Source organism: Falco naumanni, chromosome Z, assembly GCF_017639655.2.
Source record: "Falco naumanni isolate bFalNau1 chromosome Z, bFalNau1.pat, whole genome shotgun sequence".
NCBI classification, from domain to species: Eukaryota; Metazoa; Chordata; class Aves; order Falconiformes; family Falconidae; genus Falco; species Falco naumanni.
In genome coordinates this window covers 3,666,234-3,689,540 of record NC_054080.1, presented here as the reverse complement: position 1 = coordinate 3,689,540, position 23,307 = coordinate 3,666,234, and the positions used below count along the sequence as shown (strand labels likewise).

General features: G+C 38.0%; 1 non-coding gene across 1 annotated transcript; it reads right to left on the bottom strand.

Annotated features, from left to right (window-relative positions):
* Window positions 1–20,212: 20,212 nt before the first annotated feature.
* On the bottom strand, window positions 20,213–20,383 carry LOC121081738. Its single transcript, XR_005825784.1, has one exon. It is a non-coding gene; the product is annotated as a U1 spliceosomal RNA (small nuclear RNA).
* Window positions 20,384–23,307: the final 2,924 nt, after the last annotated feature.

Below are 23,307 nucleotides of genomic sequence, written 5' to 3'. Positions count from 1 at the left end.
AAAGTTTTAGCAAGTATACTCTGAGAACAGTCTGCTTCTAATGTTTCCAACCTATGGAAGAGCTTACATTCCTGAGCAATTTCTCTGCCTCTTCCCAGTGTTACCAGTTGATCTAACAAAAGATATTACCTTGTCTTGTTCTATTGTTTTAAATCATTGTGGCTATACTGGTGCAGGTGGTTTTACACAGCATTCTGAAGTGGGAATCACAAACAGCATTTCCAGAGCCTTTTTCAGTTTCCCACCACTTGATGAGATAATCACCTGCAGTTACTTCTACTATAAACAATATTGTCAATGAAGCAGTGACTCTAAAACAACATGTAAAACATGGCTTCCCCTGAAGACAAAATACTTTACAAACAACTATTTATTATTTAAAGGTGTAGATGTATAGCAAATAAACTCAGCCTTTCTGCATCATATGTGCACAACAGCCTGCTGGAAATACTACAGCAAATCGTCTACAGCCAAGTCAGACGAGTGAAGGATGAAACAGGCTTGTTCCTACCCTTCTGGCTCGTGCCTAGCCTGTAGTCATGAGGAACAGCAACACAATGACAGCAACTTCCAAGTGAAAACAGAATCCCATCAAGACTTACTAACAGCCTGTAACTTGAATTAGCTCTGAAACAGTACAGATATTGCAGGCTATCATGTGAAACTTATTATGCCTAAGCATTTTCCATTTTTCATCAATTTCTTTTAAGTGTCCACTAAATATTTTGCAAATTTTCTGTGGTCACTACAGTTGTTGGTAGGGTCATAACAGCAATCGGTCCCAGCTTTAACAAAATGTTCAAACTCTTAAGAAACCTTTTATTTTTCTTTTTGTTATCTTATTAATGTCTATGTTTCCTTATGTGTTTGCTTGCACATATTTGCTCATTTAAAAAAAAAAAAAATACTACAAGTAGATTATCAGAAATAAGGTTTCCTGAAGACAGTAACACTGCGGTTCACCATCCTTGTGGAAGAGTATTCTAAGCTTTGCAGCTGATTGTATTTATACTTATGATGATGACCCTAAAACAAAGAAGCACTTAAGCACAGGTATACTGCTGTGTTACTGGTTTATTTGCAGAGTAACAGCTTACAGCTGAGGTGGGCATTTTGGTGTATTATTTGAATGGAATGTTGTGTAAGAACAGCTTCTTGTATCAGTGGGGCTGTAACAGACTGGAAGAATTTTGGACCTATTCATTAATGAGTTGATGATAAAAAAGTAAAATTAGAATAAATTCTGTACATTTCTTTATTAGGTGATAACAGGTAAAAGACTTCTGCTTTCTACATGCATTCTTTAGCAAGTATCAGAAATGGTTCGCTACATATGTCATATGACTAAGAAATTGGCTGTTCCTTCAGATTCAATTTTTTAGAAGTGTTGATATATCAAAAATAAGGTGAGCTGACAACTTACCTGTTAACATTAAGCAACAACAATCAGCTCACTTATGCATATCTTTTTATATTACTATGACATCTACTTTATTTTCTAGTTACTGATTATTAAGGAAGTTTTGTCTGAAGGGCAGCTATTCCGATCACAAGCTTTCCTTAAGCCCTTGGAATAACAAGTACTCATTCTTTTTTTTTCCTATTTGCAGAGGATAAACTGGTATGATCATGACCTTGAGCCATGGAAATGTACACAACAGGTGCACAAGGAGCAAAAAAAGTATCATAGGAAACTTTGTACTTATAGACACTGATGCATGTGTTACTTGACACTAGAGAATTTAAGAGAATAATAAGGTGCCTGCTTTTACTTTTTAAAGACAGTGACATACATAAAATGATGGATTACAATAGAGAGAATTGCATGATACAATGTCATCCTGACTAGATAGATGTATTAAAAATGTGGGAGAGACCAGTGGGTGATATATAGCAAAATAAATAGGAGTTCACAGTGCAGGAACACTGGAAAGAAAGCAGAAGCCTCTTCTATTTTCAGACAGGCATAAAGGAAAAATATCAGTTAGGAAATGGGGGGCAACAGAGTTGTTTTGCATGGGACTGGTTATAATTTCACCTCAAGATCATCGTAATTTGCATTGTAGTTCAAATTTTCAGTCCCCAAATAGAAGGCTAGATCCTAGTCCCAAAATAGGAGGACGTGAGGCACTGTAGAAAACATTTTGTGAATGGTAACAGAAGAGGAGCTTAGGTGCAACAAGGCAACACTGGCTGCTTTGATGATAGCCAGTAATTGCAATAGCAGGATTCCACAACAGTTCTGTGGGAATTATGGCAAAGACCATTTTTCTTCCCCTTCTCCCGTGTTTCTTGGGAGTAATTCCAAGTGTCACGCACGAAAATATTGTAAGGATATTTGACTGGAATTAGCTATTTGAAGGAACTTCTCGGTGTACTTGTAGTGACTCAGATCTGGCAGTTTATGAGATGGGCTGTTTGAAAATAGGAAAAGGTAGCAAGTGTCAGTAAAATATTGCTGCAGAACTCATTCCTTTATCCTGCTCTTTATAGCAAACAATGAATTATAGAGCAATATTTTGAACTGGCATGTACTATGTCCCGGTTTCATCTGGGATAGAGTTATATTTGTTAATTTCATTTCTAGTGGCTGGTACAATGCTTTGTTTTGGATTCAGGATAAGGATAATGTTGCTACCTCAGGGATGTCTTAGTTGTTGTGCAGTGGTTACAGTAAGTCAAAGACTTTTCAGCTTCTCATGCTGCCCTGCCAGCGAGGAGGCTGGGGGCACAAGAAGCTGGGAAGGGACACAGCTGGGCAAAGGGATATTCCGTGCCATGGGTTGTCATGCTGAAAAATAAATCCAGTGCATGACTTGCTTTGTATATTTTGTTATCATTATTTCTTTACCTCAAACTGTGATTTTTACCTTTTTTTTCAAATCCCTCCCCCGTTCCGCTGTGGGGGAGTGAGCAAACAGCTGCGTGGTGTTTATCTTCCTGCCAAATTAAACCACAGAACTGGACAACTTTGATACATGCTTCCCAGTGAATAATAAAAAAAGACAAAGGTAAGGGAAAATATGGAAATTCTGCAGCAAGAGATAGTTATTCATCCAAACAAAAAGAAGTGACAAAGAGAGGATCACCACTTTGTTTCAGCCACAAGGAAAGAGGTCTGCATCAAGTAGAGAGATATTTTTTAATCAGCATGAAGAGGATAGCTGAACTCAGTGGTAAATTAGGTTCCCAGTGATAACGAGCAGAAGTGAAAGGGATAATAAATCAAGCAGAGTGCAAGTAACACTCTCTAGATCAGATCACAACTTGGGGAGGATAAAAACAAACTGAATTTTGATGTGGGACATCTTGGTAGAGTGCAAGAAGCCATACTGGAAAGCTTCTAAGATGCCACTGCATTCTGCCTTCATTAGTAACTGAGAGAAAGAAATCCAGACAGTCATTTGTAGGTAACACCTTTAATGAGACATGAAGAGAAGATAAGATGGTAGTATATATTGGGAGATTTATATAGTCTGTCTATCCTTTTTGATTACTCATGCACATTCTAAGTAAGAAGGGGAAACTTTCATTGCCTCTATAAATTATCACCTCTTACAAGTATATACCCTGCCATTTATACATTCCAAGCAACCCTGAACTCTTGGAGCAATTCCCTTCATCTCCTTGAAACTTTTTATGGAGTTAAGTTTGACTTTGTGTCACTGGCAGACTCAAGATGAGGAGCATAATCCTGAGTGAACCTCACTAATGCTCAGCCCTCAATCTGCAGCCTCAAATCTTCCACACCAGTAAGAGCACAAGTCCCTGAGGATCCAAGTTTCCAAACGTTGCAGAGACCTGTTTATCACCCTTCTGTAAAGTTTGTAATGAAGGTTCATTACTCAGAAGTGGAATACCCATTTATTTAGAAAAGTATTTAAGTGTTCAGTTATTCCAGAACGTACTTGGCCCAGGAAAAATCTGTTTCTTTCCAAATTGCCTATGAGTGAATAAAATATTGGACGATTAGGAAGATTAGCTATGGGGTCTTTTTTGAAGATGAAATCTCAGTTTAAAAGGTTTACCCTTTTGCAAAAGACTGTAAAAAATTGCTGTAGTTTGGGATGCAAGTAGTTCAGAAGTAATTCTGCATAAGTAACCAAGTGAATGCTTGCTAGAGCTTTCATTGTAATTTCAGCAGATTTCTTGCTCTTCCATCATTGCACAGAATTTAACTAAATCAATATGGTTTTCTATTACTTTTTTATCATTACACAACTGAAGCAAATTTAGAGCAATGGTTTATGATTTGACAGAAAATCAAGATGCAAATAGGTCCTTACATGAAGATGTTTACTAGCCACTCTGCAGAATCAGACTGCATTTCTTATTTACGAGAGGTAACTCATCTCAACTGTTTGCCACTTCTCCTGAAACCTCAGAGCCATACCGGCTGTGACCACCCAGCGCTTCAGGTGTCTGACCTTAACAAAAAGTCATGAATTACTATCATCCTTAACTGCTGCAGAGAAGAAATACTGCACATCCAGCTATTATTTAATTTCCTCCAAGTTGCCAAGGAAAGTTTTCAGGCTTCAGGAAGCAGTCCAGCAGCAGACTTCAAGAAAAGAAACTCCTGTTCTCAGTGTATAACTTTTCTCTACCCCTTCCAACACCACTCTGAAATCTTGGTTCTTATTCTTCTGACGTTGTATTGAGGCCGGAAAAGGGAGAATAGAAGGGAACTGAAAGTTCATTTTTAGTTCCCCATCTGAGCATTGCACTCTGGAAACACTAAATTCTCTCTTTGCTGGTCAAGAAGTGACTGAGCCTTTAAAAATACCTGTGCACATTCAGTCTGTGACACCAGTTATGACCGAGGAAAAGACATTGGAGTGTATGCGTGATCCACATTGGCAATGGCATCAAGCCATGAAATTGGGAAAAAGATTCTTTTTTTGCCCTTTCTGTTGTGCTCATGTCTCAATAATAAACTTCACACAGAATTTTCAGAAATGGAGGGAAGGATCAGCAATCAGGAGCCAGTAAAGACTGAGGACTCTCTTTTAAGGTTTATAAATTCTGCAACCCTTTTCTTGGGGGGAAGAAAGCACAGGAACATTGTATACTGTTCATCTAGCTATTACAATGTGAATCAGAAATCCTTTTTTTCTTCTTCCCTCTTTGCTTCTTTGTGCCTGGTTTAAGTTCCTGACCCTTCTTCCCTGCTTCAGTAAGGAAGGCTGAGACTCAAGCTAGAACTAACAATTCAAAATATGTACACTTGGCAGAAAGCAACTAAGAATATCAGGAAAGAATTTGAGTTTTTGTGAAGAGTAGTTCATTAAGGGAGTTCATCAATTGCTTAAATAAGAGAATTAATGGGATAAAATTAGGAAGAAAGCATATACTGTATATTAGGGGAAAACAGCAAAGCTTTTTATTTTGTTTTAGTTTTGTTTTTATTTTTATTCTGCCCCCTAAATTTAGTGCTTTTGGTCAAGTTGTTGTAGTCTATTGTTCCAGTATTAGCAGATAAACAATATTTAGTAAAGCAGTGGCTGCTAACCTTCTAAATATCCGGGCTCTTTATTCTGGCATTCTTCCTTAGAGTTATATGCAGGCTTTCCAGTAGTCTCCATAAAAAAAACATGAGAAAGAAATTGAAATCATAGACCACTGAAACAACTCATGTTTTTCCACGCTTGCAATATTTTACTCCATCTAATGCATGTGCTTCCAAATACCATTGACCCACAGACCCGTATTACTGAAGTCTCAACTTCTTCATGAATCTCTGAGCTGTTCTTTTCTTATCTCTGATGGTTCTTCATTCCTCCAAAAATATTTGTTTTCCTGATTTTTCTGTATTGAACTACTTCTTTTAGCTTTTTCCTCAGGCTCGTGCCTGTTAAGGAAGGGAACTTGGAGCTCACAGAGCGGTTTAACTTATTTACAGAGGAATTCAAGGATAGATTAACTCAGGGGTGTCACTAATATTTTACTAGGTATCTGTTCTTGGGATGTTTGTCAATAAACAAAATATTTCTATATTGAAAGGTTTAGTGAATCTTTTTCTATTCATATTTTAAAGGTAATATTAGAAAAAAACAGGAGAATGAAACATAAAAGATCAAGTTGGAAATGAAGACAATACTATTTACATGTTGTGAAATGTGTTTGTCGTACTTGTAACTCTGAAGGTTCCATGTTTTCTGATTTGAAGCCTTTGGAACAACTTAGAAGGAACTAGGTAATCTCCAATATTTGTTACTCTACAGCTCTGAAAAAGGGTGACTGCCAATTAGATTTCCAGAATGATTATATTATGTTCTTTGCCTCACTTCTTTAAAAACTTTACTGGAAATGAATATATATTCAATATAGTGTGGTATGTCACAATTTATTTGTCCCCTGATGTTCTAAATGGTATTCACCTTGTCAAACCTTTGAAAAAGGTGCATCTCAATTCACAATACAAGTAAATGTTGACCGCTGTTTCAAGTTCATTAGGCAGTGCTGTCCACCAGAAAAGTCATAGGTTGAAAATAAGCAGAAGCATGGATAACAAACACCAACTGTAAATAAGACATTTTTTGCTAAAATATAGTTTACAGGATTGCATACTTATTCTTTGAGTAGTTTCTGCATTTTTACTGTTCCTGCAATGAATTACAAAAATAGCAAGATTTTATTTTTAAATAATATATATCTTTTTAGGAAGAATGCTGAAAATGAGAACATGGGCTTACAGTAATGTAACAGTTTGATAATTGGATTAGGCTCTTAATTCACTCTGCTTCTGGCTAATGTATAGCTTTAAATTCATACTTATAAAGGACATACCTATTAACATCAAAATATTTAAGAAGATGACACTAAACAGACATAAAGTAGTTTTCTTACCCAAAACATTTAAAAAGTAAGACAAAAGAAGTCCCATTTCCTGGAGGTTGACAGTGGTTTTTCAGGTGGTTCCAGGTGAGAGTTTCAGGAAAGCCTGTGAATAACCTTCACCTGCAGGCTGGGAATCTGCAGGGTGCACCGTCTGCCTCCACCAGCCTTGCAGGTGACTTCTCTGGGCATCGATCCTTGTTCTCCTGCCCATGGTTTGAAATCATACAGGCTCCCTGCAGTGCTTGGAGGGCTTTCCAGCCAACACAGCAAGGTGTTCCATTACCATCTTTTAAACTGTGATATTTAATTATGCAGAATGACTTCCACATTCTGGAATCACAATTAAATGGTTGTGCAGAAGGTTTTCTTCAAGGCAAGTGCGAAATGGATAGCACTAGTTCCCAGCTGAGACAACTTGGTAGGTGTTTATTTGACAACCACTTGGCAAGCACCTTTCAGCCTGGAGAACAGGAGAAAGGAAAGGTAGGAAAGAAAAGCAATCTGAGGAAAAAAAAAAAAAAAAAAAAAAAAAAGACAATAACCAATATATACAAGGTCTGGCACATTTTTTTATTTCTCTGATTTTTCCCATCATCAACCCCAATTTTCTTTTTGGTGCTTGGTCCATCCCTAACTCATTGTTTTTTTTCCCCATCATAGGTCTGTCTCTTCCCTGCCTGTGGTTAAACCTTTCTGTTTCTTGGAATTTATCCTGTGACTTTCTTATATGATCTTTTTTAGCCACATTTGCTTTCATTGCAGGAAGGCATTTTCAGAGGATTCAATATACTCAGCCTTTTGATGGCAAAAACAGATGTATAGCAATAGTAATAAAGCAAGCTCACTTAAGAAAGACTTCAAAAAAATCTAGCTGCTAAACACTACTGAGTCTGTGCTGAGCTTGTACAAGATATATATTTTTTATTTTATTTTCCCAAGGTGTTACTGAGCTGACGAAACACATTTGAATAATGAGAGGCTCAGCAAAAGACAAATCTTTGAAACAAAAGATTTTTTCTAATCAGACGTAACACTCTGAATCCAAGGGATTTAAACTCTAGCACAAAGTGATTGTGAGTCGTCCCGATCTTCTGCAGCTGAAGAAAGAGCACATGTGACGTTCCCATGACAAATATAAAGTGAAGTAAATTTTCAGCTCAAATAGTTAAAATGCAAAAGCTTATAAACCTCCAGAAAAAAAGGTCTAAAAGACCTATTGAATAATCTCAAAAATAAGCTTTGTACCTAATAACATGACAGTTATTGCTTTATTTAAGAAAAAAACAATGTTCTGAAGTTTAGAAAACATGCTACTTTCAAATCTTGAACCCTGGAAAATTCTGTGTATTGTATAAACTCCTTTTTTGGAGATGTTAAAGACTACTCTCATCAGATTATTTATACCTGCATTGAAAAATATCACAAGGTATATCAGGTTGAATTTTTCAGTTGGAAAGTGTGTTTTCATCAAAAAATATTTTTTTTTTTCAGGAAACTGAGAAATTTTCATTTATAAAATCAAATCAAAATAACACACACTGCAACTGTCAAAATGTTGTGTTACAGCTTCTAGGAACCTGATTTTCCTTTTTATTTGTTTGGAAATATATTGGTTTGGGATGTTTTTAATGTTTTTAGCATAGCATTTTTATCTGTATCTGGGAAACACATACAAATCCAGTTTCTGACACACATGGTTTCCTCATTGAATATTTTTATTTTTGAATGAAAAAAAAAAAATATTGACATTTTGGACTTTTCTGCAAAGCCACACTTCTTGCATAAGCACAGTGCTGCTTGGCAGGCCCAGGGAGTTAGCTGTAAAAAAATAAATAGTTGCCTATCATTGGGTTTGTGTGTGAAGTGTATAATCTGTTAAACAACATGGCCGTAGACAATCCAAGATGCTATGGATGGGACATGTTCTGCTTAACTTACGCAAATATTCTGTATGTAAATTTTCTGAGCCTGAAGGAAGCAGACTTAGCAAGGGAAGTGCATGACGAGTCCAGCTAGGTATGAAAGTGCTTGTGGCAGTGAAACCTTTTGAACGGCAATATTATCCAGGTCTGACAGCTTTCCTCTCTGCAAAGATCACGAACGGCTCCTCCTCTCCCCATTAACTGCACAGAAACACAAACACTTATTTCACACGACCTGCTTCGTTCCATACATAAAAGTAAATGGGCGTTAGATGCCTAGATAGATGGTCTGGATCCTCTTACGCCTTTAACATTTCTATATTACTTGTAGCTACAAACCTACTCTTTTTCTACAGCCTGTGACTTTATGTCACTAATGGAGCCAAGAGACGATGCAATTTCTTTGGCGTCTTTTACACAGTCAGATTCACGGTTTTGTAAAGCAGCTTCTTGTTTTATTCTACAGTGTGTATCAGTAATGCAAACCATACTTTCTTGTGCATTGCCCCCCTTCCTCTCTCCCCACTCCCAGCACTAGGGAAGGGCATGGCAAGATGACTATATCTCCTAGTGCTGTTCTTTAGACAGGCAAACTATTAAAAAGATATAACTCATCTTTGTCTGAATGAATTTTGTAATAGGTCTCTGAAATGAGAGCAAAAACTGTTTTCCTAATGGCATTGCATAAATAATGGCACTGCAGGTGGGCTAACACACATGCAGAATATAACTAGCACTAAGCACTAAAACTGTGTAACATAGTGTGGAGACTGACTGCTACCTCTTGTACTCATTCACAAGATGGATTGGTGAATTAAAATCTCATTACCTGTGTTATATTATGTAGCCTTGTTATGTGTAATTATCAAAGTCAATATGCTCCTGTGACTTGATGACCAAATCTAAGGAGAACTTGTTCAAAATAGAAGTAAGTGTGAAGAGCTTCGCAAGATTTCAAATCATAAACCATGTGCAATTTACCGGTGTTGTCCTGCTATTGTTTTTTTTAATGTTTTTCCTTCATTCTGTTGGTATGCAGCCATAAGACAAAACTTCCTTTCTCAGAGCTAAAGGCAATGCAGGAGATAAATCTTATTTTTGCGTTAACTCAAAGTCTCGTTTAAGATACTTGGAGTCAAGGAAAAATAACGGAAAGCAGAAGTTATATTTGAAATCGGATTTTCTCTTACACTAACTCTGATGACTACTAGGAGGAAGTACACTGTCTTTCATAAAACTGACATTTGGGCCTTTTCTTTAAACTCTGGGGCATCCATACTGGTTTGAGAAGAGTGTTAGGTCTGCATTCAGAACAAGACTAGAGACACGACCACTTTTTTTTTGCCATCATCACTGGCTTTGGAATATGAGGTTTGGAGAATGAAATGTATTATTACTATCAGAATTGCATGAGTCGAGGAGAATGACTTATTCTAAGTCAATATCCTTCAGAATAATAACCTTTAGAGTTACTTCCCCTTTAATCTATAAAATGTAATATTGCCAGAACTTTTATAACAAATGGAAGAAACTTTACAAAGCACATCCTCATACCCTTGTCATAAAGGTGTTTTGTGCTTTTTTTTAATAAATCATCAAGAAACTGATAGAGTTTAGGGAAATTCTTATATTCAGGTATAAATCTGTCACCTGTGAATGCTCAGGAATGAAAATACAAAATGAACGTTGAACCAATTTCTAACAGGTGACTTGGTTGCTCTTGCAAGGTCACTGCTGTTGCTTTCTCAGCAGCCAGGGGATCATGGGCACATGAAGCTGTCTGAAATCCAAGTGGGCCACTGAGTCTGCATCTACAGCCTCTCAGCCCAAAGCTGACATAATGTGTGAAAACTTCCATTTAATTTTTTCTCCTAAACCTTCATTAGGAATCACTGAAGCACAGTGAAGGAGAATAGGACTGACACTGATAGCTACCTCTGCTAAAAATTTAGTGGAGATAATTGTCACTCTAGTCTGTAGTTTAATTTGCAGTGCAGAAGCTGAAGTCAAATCTATGGGTTATAGTAGTTATTTAAGTTTTAAACTCTTCAAACTTTGTTCTGAATGAGGGTTTTACTGGCCAGGTACAGTCCTAAAGATTTCATTAACACAACTAGTTTTGTCATAACAACCTTGCAAAGTTTGTGGTGAGAGTAGAGAATCATGACGGGTTTTTCTGAGGAAGGGGACTTTTTTGGAATAGGAATTTGTAGTATCGTGCTGTGTGTGACCACGCTTTTCATTCCCCTGTTTCCCCTCCAGTGGTATGACAGATGGGTGTAGTCTCGTAGATGATGTTGCTAAAAGTTCTCAGGGAAGACGAGGTATGGGGGTAAGAAGACTTTACAGCAAGACACAACTGGCCAAGCTGTGTGCATAGGCATGGTGGTCACCACACCTGCAGCTACCAACACACTGAAACACTAACTGTCCCTTGATGAGTGGGGATTTCATAAAAGAATTGAGAGAGGGGAGGTTATTTGTGGCATGAATGGAAAATAGCTGTAGGGGAGAAAGGACACATCCATGGGCAAGTAGCCCTCCAATTCCAGTCCTTAATCACCATGCTATTTGGCAGGGGGGGAACTAGTTTTGTAATTTCTGTTCATGATGCGCTATCAGCTAAAACAAATTTATACAAGGCATCGTATCCCAAACGCTCATGTAAACCATATCAAAATATGAAAATACTACTAATTGGCACTGTGGTTTACCTTTTGCACCTCTGCCTGACACCTTCTTTCTGCTGTTCTTCTAAACCTTAGTCAATCTCTGCATTTGCCTCAAAATTCAGTATAATTTTGAAAATTACTCTTTATCAGTTTATTTAAGAAAATTACTCCAACTGTTGATTTAGACTGGGAACAACATGAATATATATGTCACTATGTGGTCACCAATTGTTTCTTGCCATGCTAGAAAAAAAAACAACTTTCCACTCAAAACCAGAATTAAGTCTAGATAAAAGCACTATGTGCACAGAGCCCACTGAAATCACTGTGTATTCCAGAAAGGGGACCAATGCTTCTGCATCTGCAACTTTAAATATTAGATTCAAATTATTAATTCTTAAAATGTTTTATGATCTTTGTAACAGTAGCACAAAATTATCATTTAAACTTCTGCCTGTAATTAAACTGTTTATGGACATATTGACATAACATATTATTACCTACAATTTCCAGTTAAAATCAGTATTACTTTCTTATAGTCATTTAGCACATACATGCTGTAATTTTACAGAGAAAAAAAATGTTAACTGTTTTGCAATGAATTTATTAACAATGATTGCAAGAATAGCTGTACTAATGTTGAATTACAACACTTATATTTTACATCATTAACCAGTCTTTTCTACTGTAAAATTGAGGTAGAAGAATAATGCAATGCAATTTTGGCAATATCCTTTTATTGTAACCAGGCTACCTGCTACTGCATTGTTTACGAAGTGAAGAGCCTTGAACTGAAGGGAAATTTACATATAATAAAACATCCTAGAAACTGTTTCTTGCATGGTGAGAACAAAGTGGTTAAAGGAATAATAAAAGCTTCCACTGATGTTTCTCCTGGACACTGTTGTTGCAGAAGTGTACCCTCAGTTCTGTCACTGGAATTAATGTTTTATCTCAGATTAAATGAAGTGAAAATTAGAACTTTTGTTTCCTGTGATGTAAATGTGTTGTCTTAAATTAGATATATTGCACTTTTCTTAATTGAAATGACAAAGAAGCACCGAACAATCGGGCTTTGCAGCTCACATGCCTTATAATATGAATGAATATGGAGTGTATTGCAAGACAAACTGACCTTGCAGAATAACCAGCTTTACTGGTGCATTATTTACAATTCAAGGTTGTCAAATTGTCACCAGGCTTGTCTCTAAGGCCTCAGTAGTCATTTGCTGTGAGTTGTCTAGAAAGAGATCTCACATTCCTCCCAAGTCATTGGGTTTGTGGACATTTCCTTTGGTAGAGAAGTACTGGCCAAAGATTAAACAAAAATTCTGCCTTGCTTTCATATGTTCTATTACATAAATGCAATATAGATGTACACACATATATATACGTAGCCCTGCAGAGAGGGCTTAGAGCCAAAGCTGTCCTTGATGAACACAATATGAGTCCCAGAGGTAGTGCAATTGCATGGACTTCACCATCTAAATGTAGCCAGGAGGCTGAACATCTCTCTGTGATAGCCCAGCAGTCCAGCCTGTTGAGCACATCTGACGGTCAATGAGTTTCTCTTCGTCATTTCACCCTGTGTGGCCTGCTGCTTCTCTGAAGTTCTAGTCTGTCTTTTTTATCTTGAATACTTCTGTCACATTGCACTTAGTTTTCAGATTCCGAAGCCTTAGAGATATTCATGCTGTGAGCAGTAAATAGATGTATAATATTGAGGATAAATTAGATTGCATCTGAAATACACTTTTGTAAGACATAATTTCAGTCTTCATGCTGCTAGACTTCTCTGATGTAAATTGAGTGTGACTCATAAATCGACATGGGTTCCCCAAAACAGTTTTGTAAAAACAATATGCCTATCGCATTCCACCAGCCCTTCTATAATAAAAGGTGAAAGAGATTTGATTGTTTAAAATAAACAATGAAACAGAGATGTCAGTTCCATTATTGCCTACATCTCTATCTGACATAAGGATACACACTAAATTCTCATTGAACAGCCAGTGTTAATTTACCAGATAAAACCAGAAGCTTAAATGGTGACATTAAATTTGGAATATTCCACCGCAGAGCTCCCCTCCAAAGCTGTTATTTGATTTGACACCCAGCTTTTCCATTCACTGCTCTGACTCGTCTCTTGCCTCTGAAAGATGCTTTATAGAGCACCATTATTCTGATTCCTTGTGATCATATATTTTATCACTATATGGATGTGTATGTATGGATGTATAAAAATATTGCACAAGCCCCTCAAAACAATCAGCAGTTTTGAAAACTATTTAATTCGGAGAGTTCTTAGTTCTTATAGTTCAACAGCTAAATCTCTAATATGAATAACAAATAACAGTAAATAAGGTACTGCTGTGACTGCAGATGTCATTGAATGAAAGCCTGACTACATTTTATAATTAAGATTAGACTTTATATCATATACTTTCATCTCTCTTTTGTGTTTTTCTAGAGCACAGTATTGTTCTGATGACATTGATATTATTCCTTGTTACATAATGACTCAAAGTGTATATCAAGCAAGTAAACTGGTATCTGATTTACATTCTTATTAACTGAAGTTTGGTTTTCTGAACATAAAAGTTTCAAGCAATCTGGCTTTGTTCTTTCATTCTGTACCAGTAACCATTGAAAAGTAGTCTTTAAAGTCTTGGAACTGAATGAAGCACTGCTACATGACTCATTTTCTTTCAGTGTTCATTTGCAAGGATGGTGACGAGTTAATTTGATGTCAACAGTGGAAAAGCCTTGCTGAGTTTTGCATCAGTGGAATTCCTGACAGGGTTTCTGCTTTGTCCCTGTGCCAAAATAATATCTGCATCTAATTCCCAAATGTACTCATCCAGAGTGAACTTGCAGATTTTCAACAGTGCATGCAAAATTGAATTTTCTTGTCCCAAGGCTAGGACTCTGGTCTGGCTAGGGCCAAGTTCCTGCCGTATGGGAAAGTGCAGAAAAATTAGTGTGGGAGTAGAAAGAGGAGCCAGAGACCCTGGCAAGCTGGGGATGTCCATTTCTAGTGCTTCCAGCAGAGCAGCAGCAAAAAGTAATGGTTTAATAATGTCAATGATGATGATGATGATGATGATAATAGTGAAGTAATCCCTCCTGTTTTCATGGACTGTGTGTGTGGCAGATGTTGAGGAGCTGTGCCTCACCTCCAGAGTGCATCATGAACTGATCGTCAGCACATCACCCAACCCCAGATGTATGGATGAGTAGGAGTGGAGATGTGCTGCATCCCTGAGGAGAGAGGCTAGTTCCTGGATCTGTTGCAAGGCCTACGGTAATCTTTCAACTCTGAATTTTTAGGTGTTTATGACTTGGTTTGATTTAACTTCTAGTCCTACAAGAAAAGTAGGCAAAAAGAAGCCAAAGAGATGATGAATGTAACTCCACTGAGGAATAACTACTACCAAAAAAAAACCCAAAACAAACAAACAAAAAAAAAAACCCCAGGAAAACAAAAAAAACCAAAACCAAACACACAAACAAAAACACCAAAACCCCCACACCAAAACCAAAAGAAACCCAAACCACAAAATCCATACCCAACCGTAAAAGCCCAAAGCCCTGCCTAAAACCCGATTCACATATTGCAGGCTAATTTATACATTAAGCGCTGTCTGACTCTGTGTGTGTGTATGTATGTGTGTGGGCAGGCACCTCTGTTAATAGGACTATTATCAGTCTTGAGAGTAGAATTAGATTTTACTAACTGACCCTTCTCCATGGTGGGAAACTAGCTAATTCCACGTTAGATATCTCATGTGTTCTTTGGTTACCATCTGAAACACCAACCAAAACTGCTCTGCAGAAAAATTTAGTTGTGGAAAATAGGATGAGGAAAAATCTTGCAATAGCAGAACTGCAGGAATTTATTTTTTTTATTATCGAGGATGATTTTGCTTGATATTATGGAGTAAAAAGACACATACTAACCTACATAAAATAGTATGGTACTCAGTTACAGACCTGTTTGGTATTTTTTTAGAGCTTTCTTCACGAGCATTGCCTTTATTGCTTTCTTCTTTTATTCTTTTGGTTTTGTTTGGATTTTTTTGTATTTATGTCAAATGAAAGCAGAAATGAACTATTATTCCCACAGATGGTAGCTTCCTGCTCATCCCTATCTTTTTAAAACTGTGCACAGTAACTTAAGAACACTGTAACCCAAACTCCAGAACATGCCAAAATATAAGAAAATCAATAACTGAAACCAGGCTTTTGTTGCTGTTTAAATAGTGAAATGAAAATCAGGATTATTTTATTTCAAATACTTCTTTTTACCTGGGGAAAGAAGGTATTGCCAGTTCATGCAATTGTTTTGGTTGTTGTCATATAGATATTTAGGGGAAGGGGGTAAGAAAGAGAGGAGATTGAGCTTTCATGATGGCAATGTCCATATTTTGATGTAGATTTTTTGCCTGGCTGGAATTAGAATAGCCAGCAGAAGACTATTTTGTTCAATGATCTGTACTAACTGCAATTTTTTTGCTGAAATTGACCTCCTGGCATTTTACTTTGTTTCAATAATCAGCTCAGAGGAACACAAAGCCAGAAAGAAATTTTAAAAATGGAATGAATATTGACGGCTGATGGCAAAGCAATCATTTTATGTGATGACAATATTGCAGGATGCTGACTTGCCATCATCAGAGACTTGGGCTTGCAGTAAATAGGAATCTGGATTTATTCTTAGGATGAAAAAAAACATTTTAATTTTAAAAGTCTGAAACTTTCCTCACAGAACACCTGTTTCTGTATTATAAATCACAGAAATATCCAAAAAAGGAGGGTGCACCCATATATCATTTCAGTTATTCCAAGTACCAGAGAAATGATGCAGGCCCATTCTTAGGTTTTGCTTTCTTGAGACACAGATAAATAATCCACCTTCCCAGAAACTCAGACAAAACAGAAAGATGTTATCATATCAAAATAAAACATTAAAAAAATCTGCATGGGCCTCAATGAATAAAACATCTACTTTCAAATAATCTTTTGTTTACAGTTTAGAATCAAATTCCAATTAAGTGCTATTTTATAATAAAACAAGAAAAAAATATATGGCACTGAACAATTTTAAATTGCTTCAGAGGCAAGGGCCAGCTAAACCACAAGCATTGTAGGTAAACTACAAAAGAAAAGGTTAATCTCCAATAATATCTTTAGTAATGAATGATGTGTGGTGCAGTTGATATGTTTTGCCTACTTTAGCATGTTAGAATAAGACATATATAAGATCTTTAGACCTATAGGTGCTTAGCAGATACTAGGACACATAGGCTTTGGTGATTTTATTGCTTGGCTTTTGTCCTTTCGCAGGAGCTTTAGAAGAGACTAATATAGCCTTAAAAGCCTCACCTTCAAGGCTGATGGATGGAAACATTAAATTTCTTGGAAAACAACCTGGTTTGTTTTTTGGGTTTGGGTTGGTTTGTTGTTGGGTTTTGGTTTGGTTTTTTTTGGTTTTGTTTTTTTTTTTTTTTTTTTTTTACCCTCCAAGTATGGCATGCTGATGGAGAAAAAAGAAGCATTTATCACTCTCAAAAGAACATCCTGTTTGATGAGGGGTGAATGTCTTGGCGGAGCACCGGATTCAGCTTTGGATCAGCAAGGAAAGTTTCTTGGTTTTATTGTCAGACAGGTGGAGTGTGGGGCCTTTTAACCACAGCAAGCAACGCATAAAATAAAATTCCTTCAGAACAATGAGAAATTATAATGCTGTTGCTGGAGTGTATTAAGGCTCTTAGCAGTGCCCCCATGTAGTCCAGTGACTGCACTTAGAAAGGTTGTTCACACAAGAAGCTGAACTTTGGAGAAGGACTCGTACCGTATCAGATGCCCCATACTCCAGATCTCAGCACTGGCTTAGACAGATCTTTTTTGCACAGTTATAGTGGAAAACATTCATCTAATAAACATGATTGGTTAAAAGGCAGAACTTAAGTATTGAAATCCACTACTGTATATCCTCTTGTTCCTCTTACAGTGTTTTGTGTTTAAAGATTTGTTAGTTTGCAATTTTATACCACACATCACTTAGTGCTACGAATCTGATGAGGGGACTGGAGCATCTCCCTGATGAGGACAGGCTGAGGGAGCTGGGGAAGAGGAGGCTGAGAGGGGATCCTAGCGACGTGTACCAATATCTTAAGGCCGTGTGAGTGCCTAGAGGACGGGGCCAGGCTCTTTTCAGCGGTGCCCAGTGACAGGGCAAGGGGCAACGGGCACAAACTGCAGCCCAGGCAGTTCCACCTGAATACGAGGAAGAACTTCTTTGCCTTGGCGGTGGCAGAGCGCTGGCACAGGCTGCCCAGAGAGGCCGTGCAGGCTCCTTCTCTGGGGACATTCCAACCTGCCTGGATGCGATCCTGTGCAACCTGCTGTAGGTGACCTGCTTCAGCAGGGGTTGGACTGGGTGATCTCCAGAGGTGCTTCCCAAACCTCTCTGCAATTCTGTGATTCTGCAATTCACACTCACAACTGACATGCTTCTCTTATGTCTCCCACTCCCTAAAGTTTAATTTAGATTTATTTTAAAAACAGGTCCATCACTAAATCCCATTGTGATCACCAGAAAGTTTGGTTTATGCTGATGCTCTGAAGGTTCAGGCCATGAAAGCAAGAGTCCATGTTGGTCCAGTACAAGTATGTGGCAAAACCAAAAGTTTATCATGGCATTTTGAACCTCAGAAATGACCAACTATGGACATATTGTGTTATGTTTAATATCATAACTGGGATGCTCATAGTTGTGAGGGTACCAAATAAAAGAGCTATAAAAAACAATGGTTTGGTTATATATGTCTTTTTATGCATAGCTGGCACAAGGACCTGTAACATAGCTGTGGTGTGAATATGCAAGACCTCACATTGCTGGTGACTATGGAAGATTAAATTAATTGTTCTGTATTACTGCCTGATATGAGTTTGGCTGTACCTGCTTCAGAACTGAGACTCTCTGGCATCCATATCCTATATAAATGTCCCTGTGGTAATCATCTGCTTTGGGTAACCCTCCATGAGCTGCGGGTATGAAGTAACTTTCAGCGTTTTGGGACAGATCATTTTTGCTCTTATGCATACTGTGCAAAAATAGAGAAAGAATAGGAAATCTCTCATTTTCCTCTTATCTCAGTGAGAGCTATTGTGTCCTCATCCATTTCAAATAACTCAAATGCAGTTGAAAACAGTTACAGAAGAAGCTGTAAGAATTAATATGGAATGAGGCAAGCATTTTCCTAAAGCTAAAGGCAAATTTTAGGGATTGATATATTCCTCCAGATCAGTTTACAGATAGTAACTATGACCTTTCTAAACAAAGAAGCAACAACAACAACAAAAAAGATGGGAGAGAGGAGGTTACACTATAAGTGAAGGACGAAGAGGAGGAAAAAGTTCGTTAGGAGGTCAGTACTGGGGCTTGTACATCTGGGTGACTGAAACTTTTAAGCCATCCTACACATCTGACGACACAAATCTTTCCAGCAGGCCTATAAATGGCAGTCTCCAAATTCATGTCTCCACTCCGTAAAGATAGTTCACCTATAAAAGAACATGGACAAGTCAACAGACTGATGAGTACATAATTTCCCTGTGAGGTTTGCTTTAGAAAGACAGGCAGCAAGATTCAGGGATGAGAAAAAGAAAGAGCTTTTTAGCTACTTTGAGTTTCTGGGAGAGGAAAGTAAAGTAGGAAAAACTTGGGTGAAGAGGTGTGTGAGAAAAATAGCTGTCAAGCTTCACTGCTGTTTAACAGCACACAGAGAGTTGAGGCCATCTCTTATGCCATCAAAGCTTTCATCAAGGCAACTGGCCAAATTAGAAACCAGTTAGTATGGTAAGGACACAATGAGTTAATTGTCTGCTATGCTGCACACCCATTTACAATCCAGTCATCAGATTCCCTTGTTTTTTCTTTAATTTCATTATGACTATCTGGACTGGGTTCACTGCTAGACATTTGAAGGATGATAAATGGTTTAGATAACTCCTTTATCTCTCCTTGCAAATACTAAGGGATGAACCAAACACATAGTTGACCCACACTTACCACCCACCCCCCCCCCCCAAAAAAAAAGAAAATATTTAAAATATCATTTTCTGACAGTAGTGTAGTATAATGAAAACAATAAAAAATATATTATATAGTACAAAGAAGGGAAAGAAGAGTCAAGAAGGAAAGTAATTTATGTGTGTATACATATGTGTATGTGCATGTATGTGTCTGTTCAGAAATGTTGTTCCTATTTGACTCCCTCCAACATCAGCTGCCAACGTTAAGTACTCCAAGTTCTTCTGGACTTGAATGATGCTTTGTTCATGCTTCCAATAAGAAGACATTAAAATCTTATAACTCAGAAGCAGATCATATATTTTTTTTGTGGTTATTTTTGCTTTCAGTCTACTGTTAAAGACCACTCATTGGCTTGATACAGGTTGAACTCTTACCATTTAGCAAAATGGGTAACAATGAGTTTGTAAGTCAGTTTAAAATGTTGTGGTCCTGGCTTTGAAACAATAGCCAAGATACCAAAGAACTAAATGTGTGGGATGAAATTTTACTTTAAGCATTTGCAAGACTGCCTGAAGCTCTTTGCTCTAGCAAATGGGCTTTATAGTACAGCTGAAGCATGATCAGCTGAATTTATTGTAACAGCTTGTCATGGTTTAACCCCAACCAGCAACTAAGTACTATGCTCTAAGCAACTGTGCTAACAGGCCAGGTTATATGTATATATAACGTAAATAGTTGAGGGGAGAGCATGAACGTGGTCCCCCAATACCACAGTATCCCCAATATGCAGTTGAGTTTCCCACATTTGGGGAAATCTCAGGGGTTAGCACATCTGGAGTGCAGGGGATGAGCCTTGCCCACGGAACACCTTCAGCCTGATCATGGTGTCCCCCCTACCAGGGAAAATTTTTACCCTGATGCTTACCATTTCTCACTTCAAGGCACTATTTGTGTGAGGGATAGTGTTAAGAAGCATGTTAGGAAAAGAAGTATTAAGAGAATATGCTGCTCTGTGTGACTCATGTCTCATGACCACCTTTTACTGACACCAGAGTTATTTGGTACCTATACGTTACCTTGTGAGTGTATTATTTTCTGTGAAAGTTTGATTCTGCTGTCATCACTCGGGCAGTACTCACCCCATGTCATGCAGAAATCTGATAATAAGTGCATGCAGTATATATGCTACATATCTTGTTAATTCAAGCATAGAGGCAGATATTCAAACAGCTCTTATTTTGCTCAAGTCAGTTGATACAAACTGCAGCGATTTCAGTGCATACTCAATAGCTGGTTTTACAGATAATGATTAGTATAATAATTGCATGCACAACATATGCAGTACTACAGTATTCACACAGTAGATTTCAAAGCATTATATGACTTTATATTCCAATATAGAATGCAGAACTAGGGACATGAGGTATTAAACCTTTAATCAAAAAATAGGTACCTTTCTTGATGACATTCAATTCAAAACATAAATACAAACCACAGCATTTCACAAACAAGATATTTTATCAAGTATGATCACGTCTAAACTAATTATGCTAAACACCCTAATTGTCACTAGAGCTTTCTAAATCTTTTAATTTTGTTCAAATTCTATTTCCAGTAAGATGTAATGCTTTCGCTTTGTTTCTGCTAAACCTTTTTACAGTTTATACATGTGGAAACATTCACAACAATGAAACTGCATAGACATTCACTAAGCATAGCATAAGCTTGTTTGGAAACAGTCTAAGTAACCACTTAGTAAGTAACCACAGTTAGCTGTATGCACAGTAGTCCTTATTTTAACAAGTATTATTCATCATAAACTACGGCAGAGAAAGCTACCATTAAGCACATGAACAGAAGTTGGTAAACTCTTGCAGGGTGTAACAGAACATGCAGATTAAAAAGATAAGGGCAGTCATGATGTGAAAAAGAAGCCACATTGCTAAGTCATTGAACTAATTTGGAGTCAATATGGACATTTAAATTTGAGTAATTATGATACTTGCAATTGCTACTTTAAAAGAAGCTAAGTGACCTAAGATTTCAGTAATTCTACTGTTTTTCGGTCTAATGACTATTCTGTCTTAGCAAAAGATGCAAATGTAAATAACATAGTGTAATCAGTAGGTTTATGTCTGGAATAAAACACAATATGACCACCTGGTACAAGCAGGGGTACAGGAATCTTCTACCTGGGATGCAGTACAAGAAATTGTATCGTGTTGGGTTTACACAGGAAAGCTTTGGTAGCAGGGGAGCTGCAGGAGTGGCTTCTGTGAGAAGATGCCAGAAGCTTCCACTGTGTCCGATAGAACCAATGCCAGTCAGATCCAAGATGGACCCACCCCTGGCCAAAGCTGGGCTCATCAGCAACAGTTTGCATCTCCATAATAACATACTTAAGGAAGGGTAAAAAACACTGCCTAACAGTAGCTGGAAGAGATGAGTGAGAATACGTGAGAGAAACATCTCTTCTAACACCAAGGTCAGTGCAGAAGGTGGGGAGGAGGTATTCCAGGCAGATTCTCCTGCTGCCCATAGGGAAGACTCTAGTGAAGTTGGCTGTCCCCCTGCAGCCCATGGAGGACCCCATGCTGGAGCAGATGGATGTGCCTTAAGGGAAGATGCAGGCCATGGAGAGCCTGCACCGGAGCAGACTCCTGGCGGGACCTGCAGCCCCGTGTAGGACCTATGCTGGAACAGTTCATTCCTGAAGCACCGCACCCTGTGGAAAGGAGCCGTGTTCAAGCAGTTCATGGAAGGACTGTCTCCCCTGAGAGGAGCCCCATGCTGGAGCAGGGGAAGAGCGTGTGGAAGGAAGGAAGGGTGGCAGAGACAGAGTGTGATGAACTGACTGCAACCCCCACTCCCTGTCCCCCTGTGCCACTTCAGGGGCAAGAGGCAGAGAAATTAGGATTGAAGCTGAATCAGGGAAGATGGTAATTGGTAAGGAACTCTTTGTCCTTATTTCAACCCCTGAGCTTTTAATAATTTTTTCTCTCCTCCCATCTGTTGAGAAGGTGGGACTGATAGAGCAGCTGGGTGGGTACTTGGTAGCTAGCCAAGGTCAATCCACTACAAGTATTTATAGTTATTTACTTACTTAAAGGTGGGATGGACAAGCTCCCACCAGTTCTGGTTCCCTCCATCTTAGGAAGCTGCACACTCAGTGTCTTGCTGCAGTTCCCATAACGTCATCCTACTTCTGACCATTTGACTGTAACTCGGGTCCTAAAGGGGGGACATCCCAAACAAATTATAAGTTTGTCTTTAATCACAGAGAAACCACAGAAAATAAAAAAGAAGAGAAAAATTCCAAAAGTGTAGTGAAGATGAAGACAATCTGCACCAGATGAGGATGAGGTCCAGTGGTGAAGTCTATGATACTTGGAGTTGCAGGACTCAATTTGTCTGGCAGAAGAGACATATTCTTGCTCTCTGTGCATACCTTAATGTAATACATAGCTCTTCAGATAAGTATCTTCATGTTTATAAACGACTACTCACTTTAAAATTGAAATCTTGATATCTTTCGGCACACTGAAAGTACTGCTTGATCATTTGTCCATCTGCATGTTCTATGCCAATTTTTCTACATATTGTCTAATTTGAATATTTTGTCAGCTATTTTCTGTCAGAAAACCCTTTCTTTGTTATCATAGAATTGTAGAATCATAGAATGGTTTGGGTTTGAAGAGACCTTTGAAGGTCATCTAGTCCAACCCTCCTGCAATGAGCATGGACATCTTTTAACCAGAGCAGATTGCTCAGAGCACTGTCCAGCCTGACCTTGAGTGTTTCCAGGGATGGGACATCTACCACCTTGCTGGAC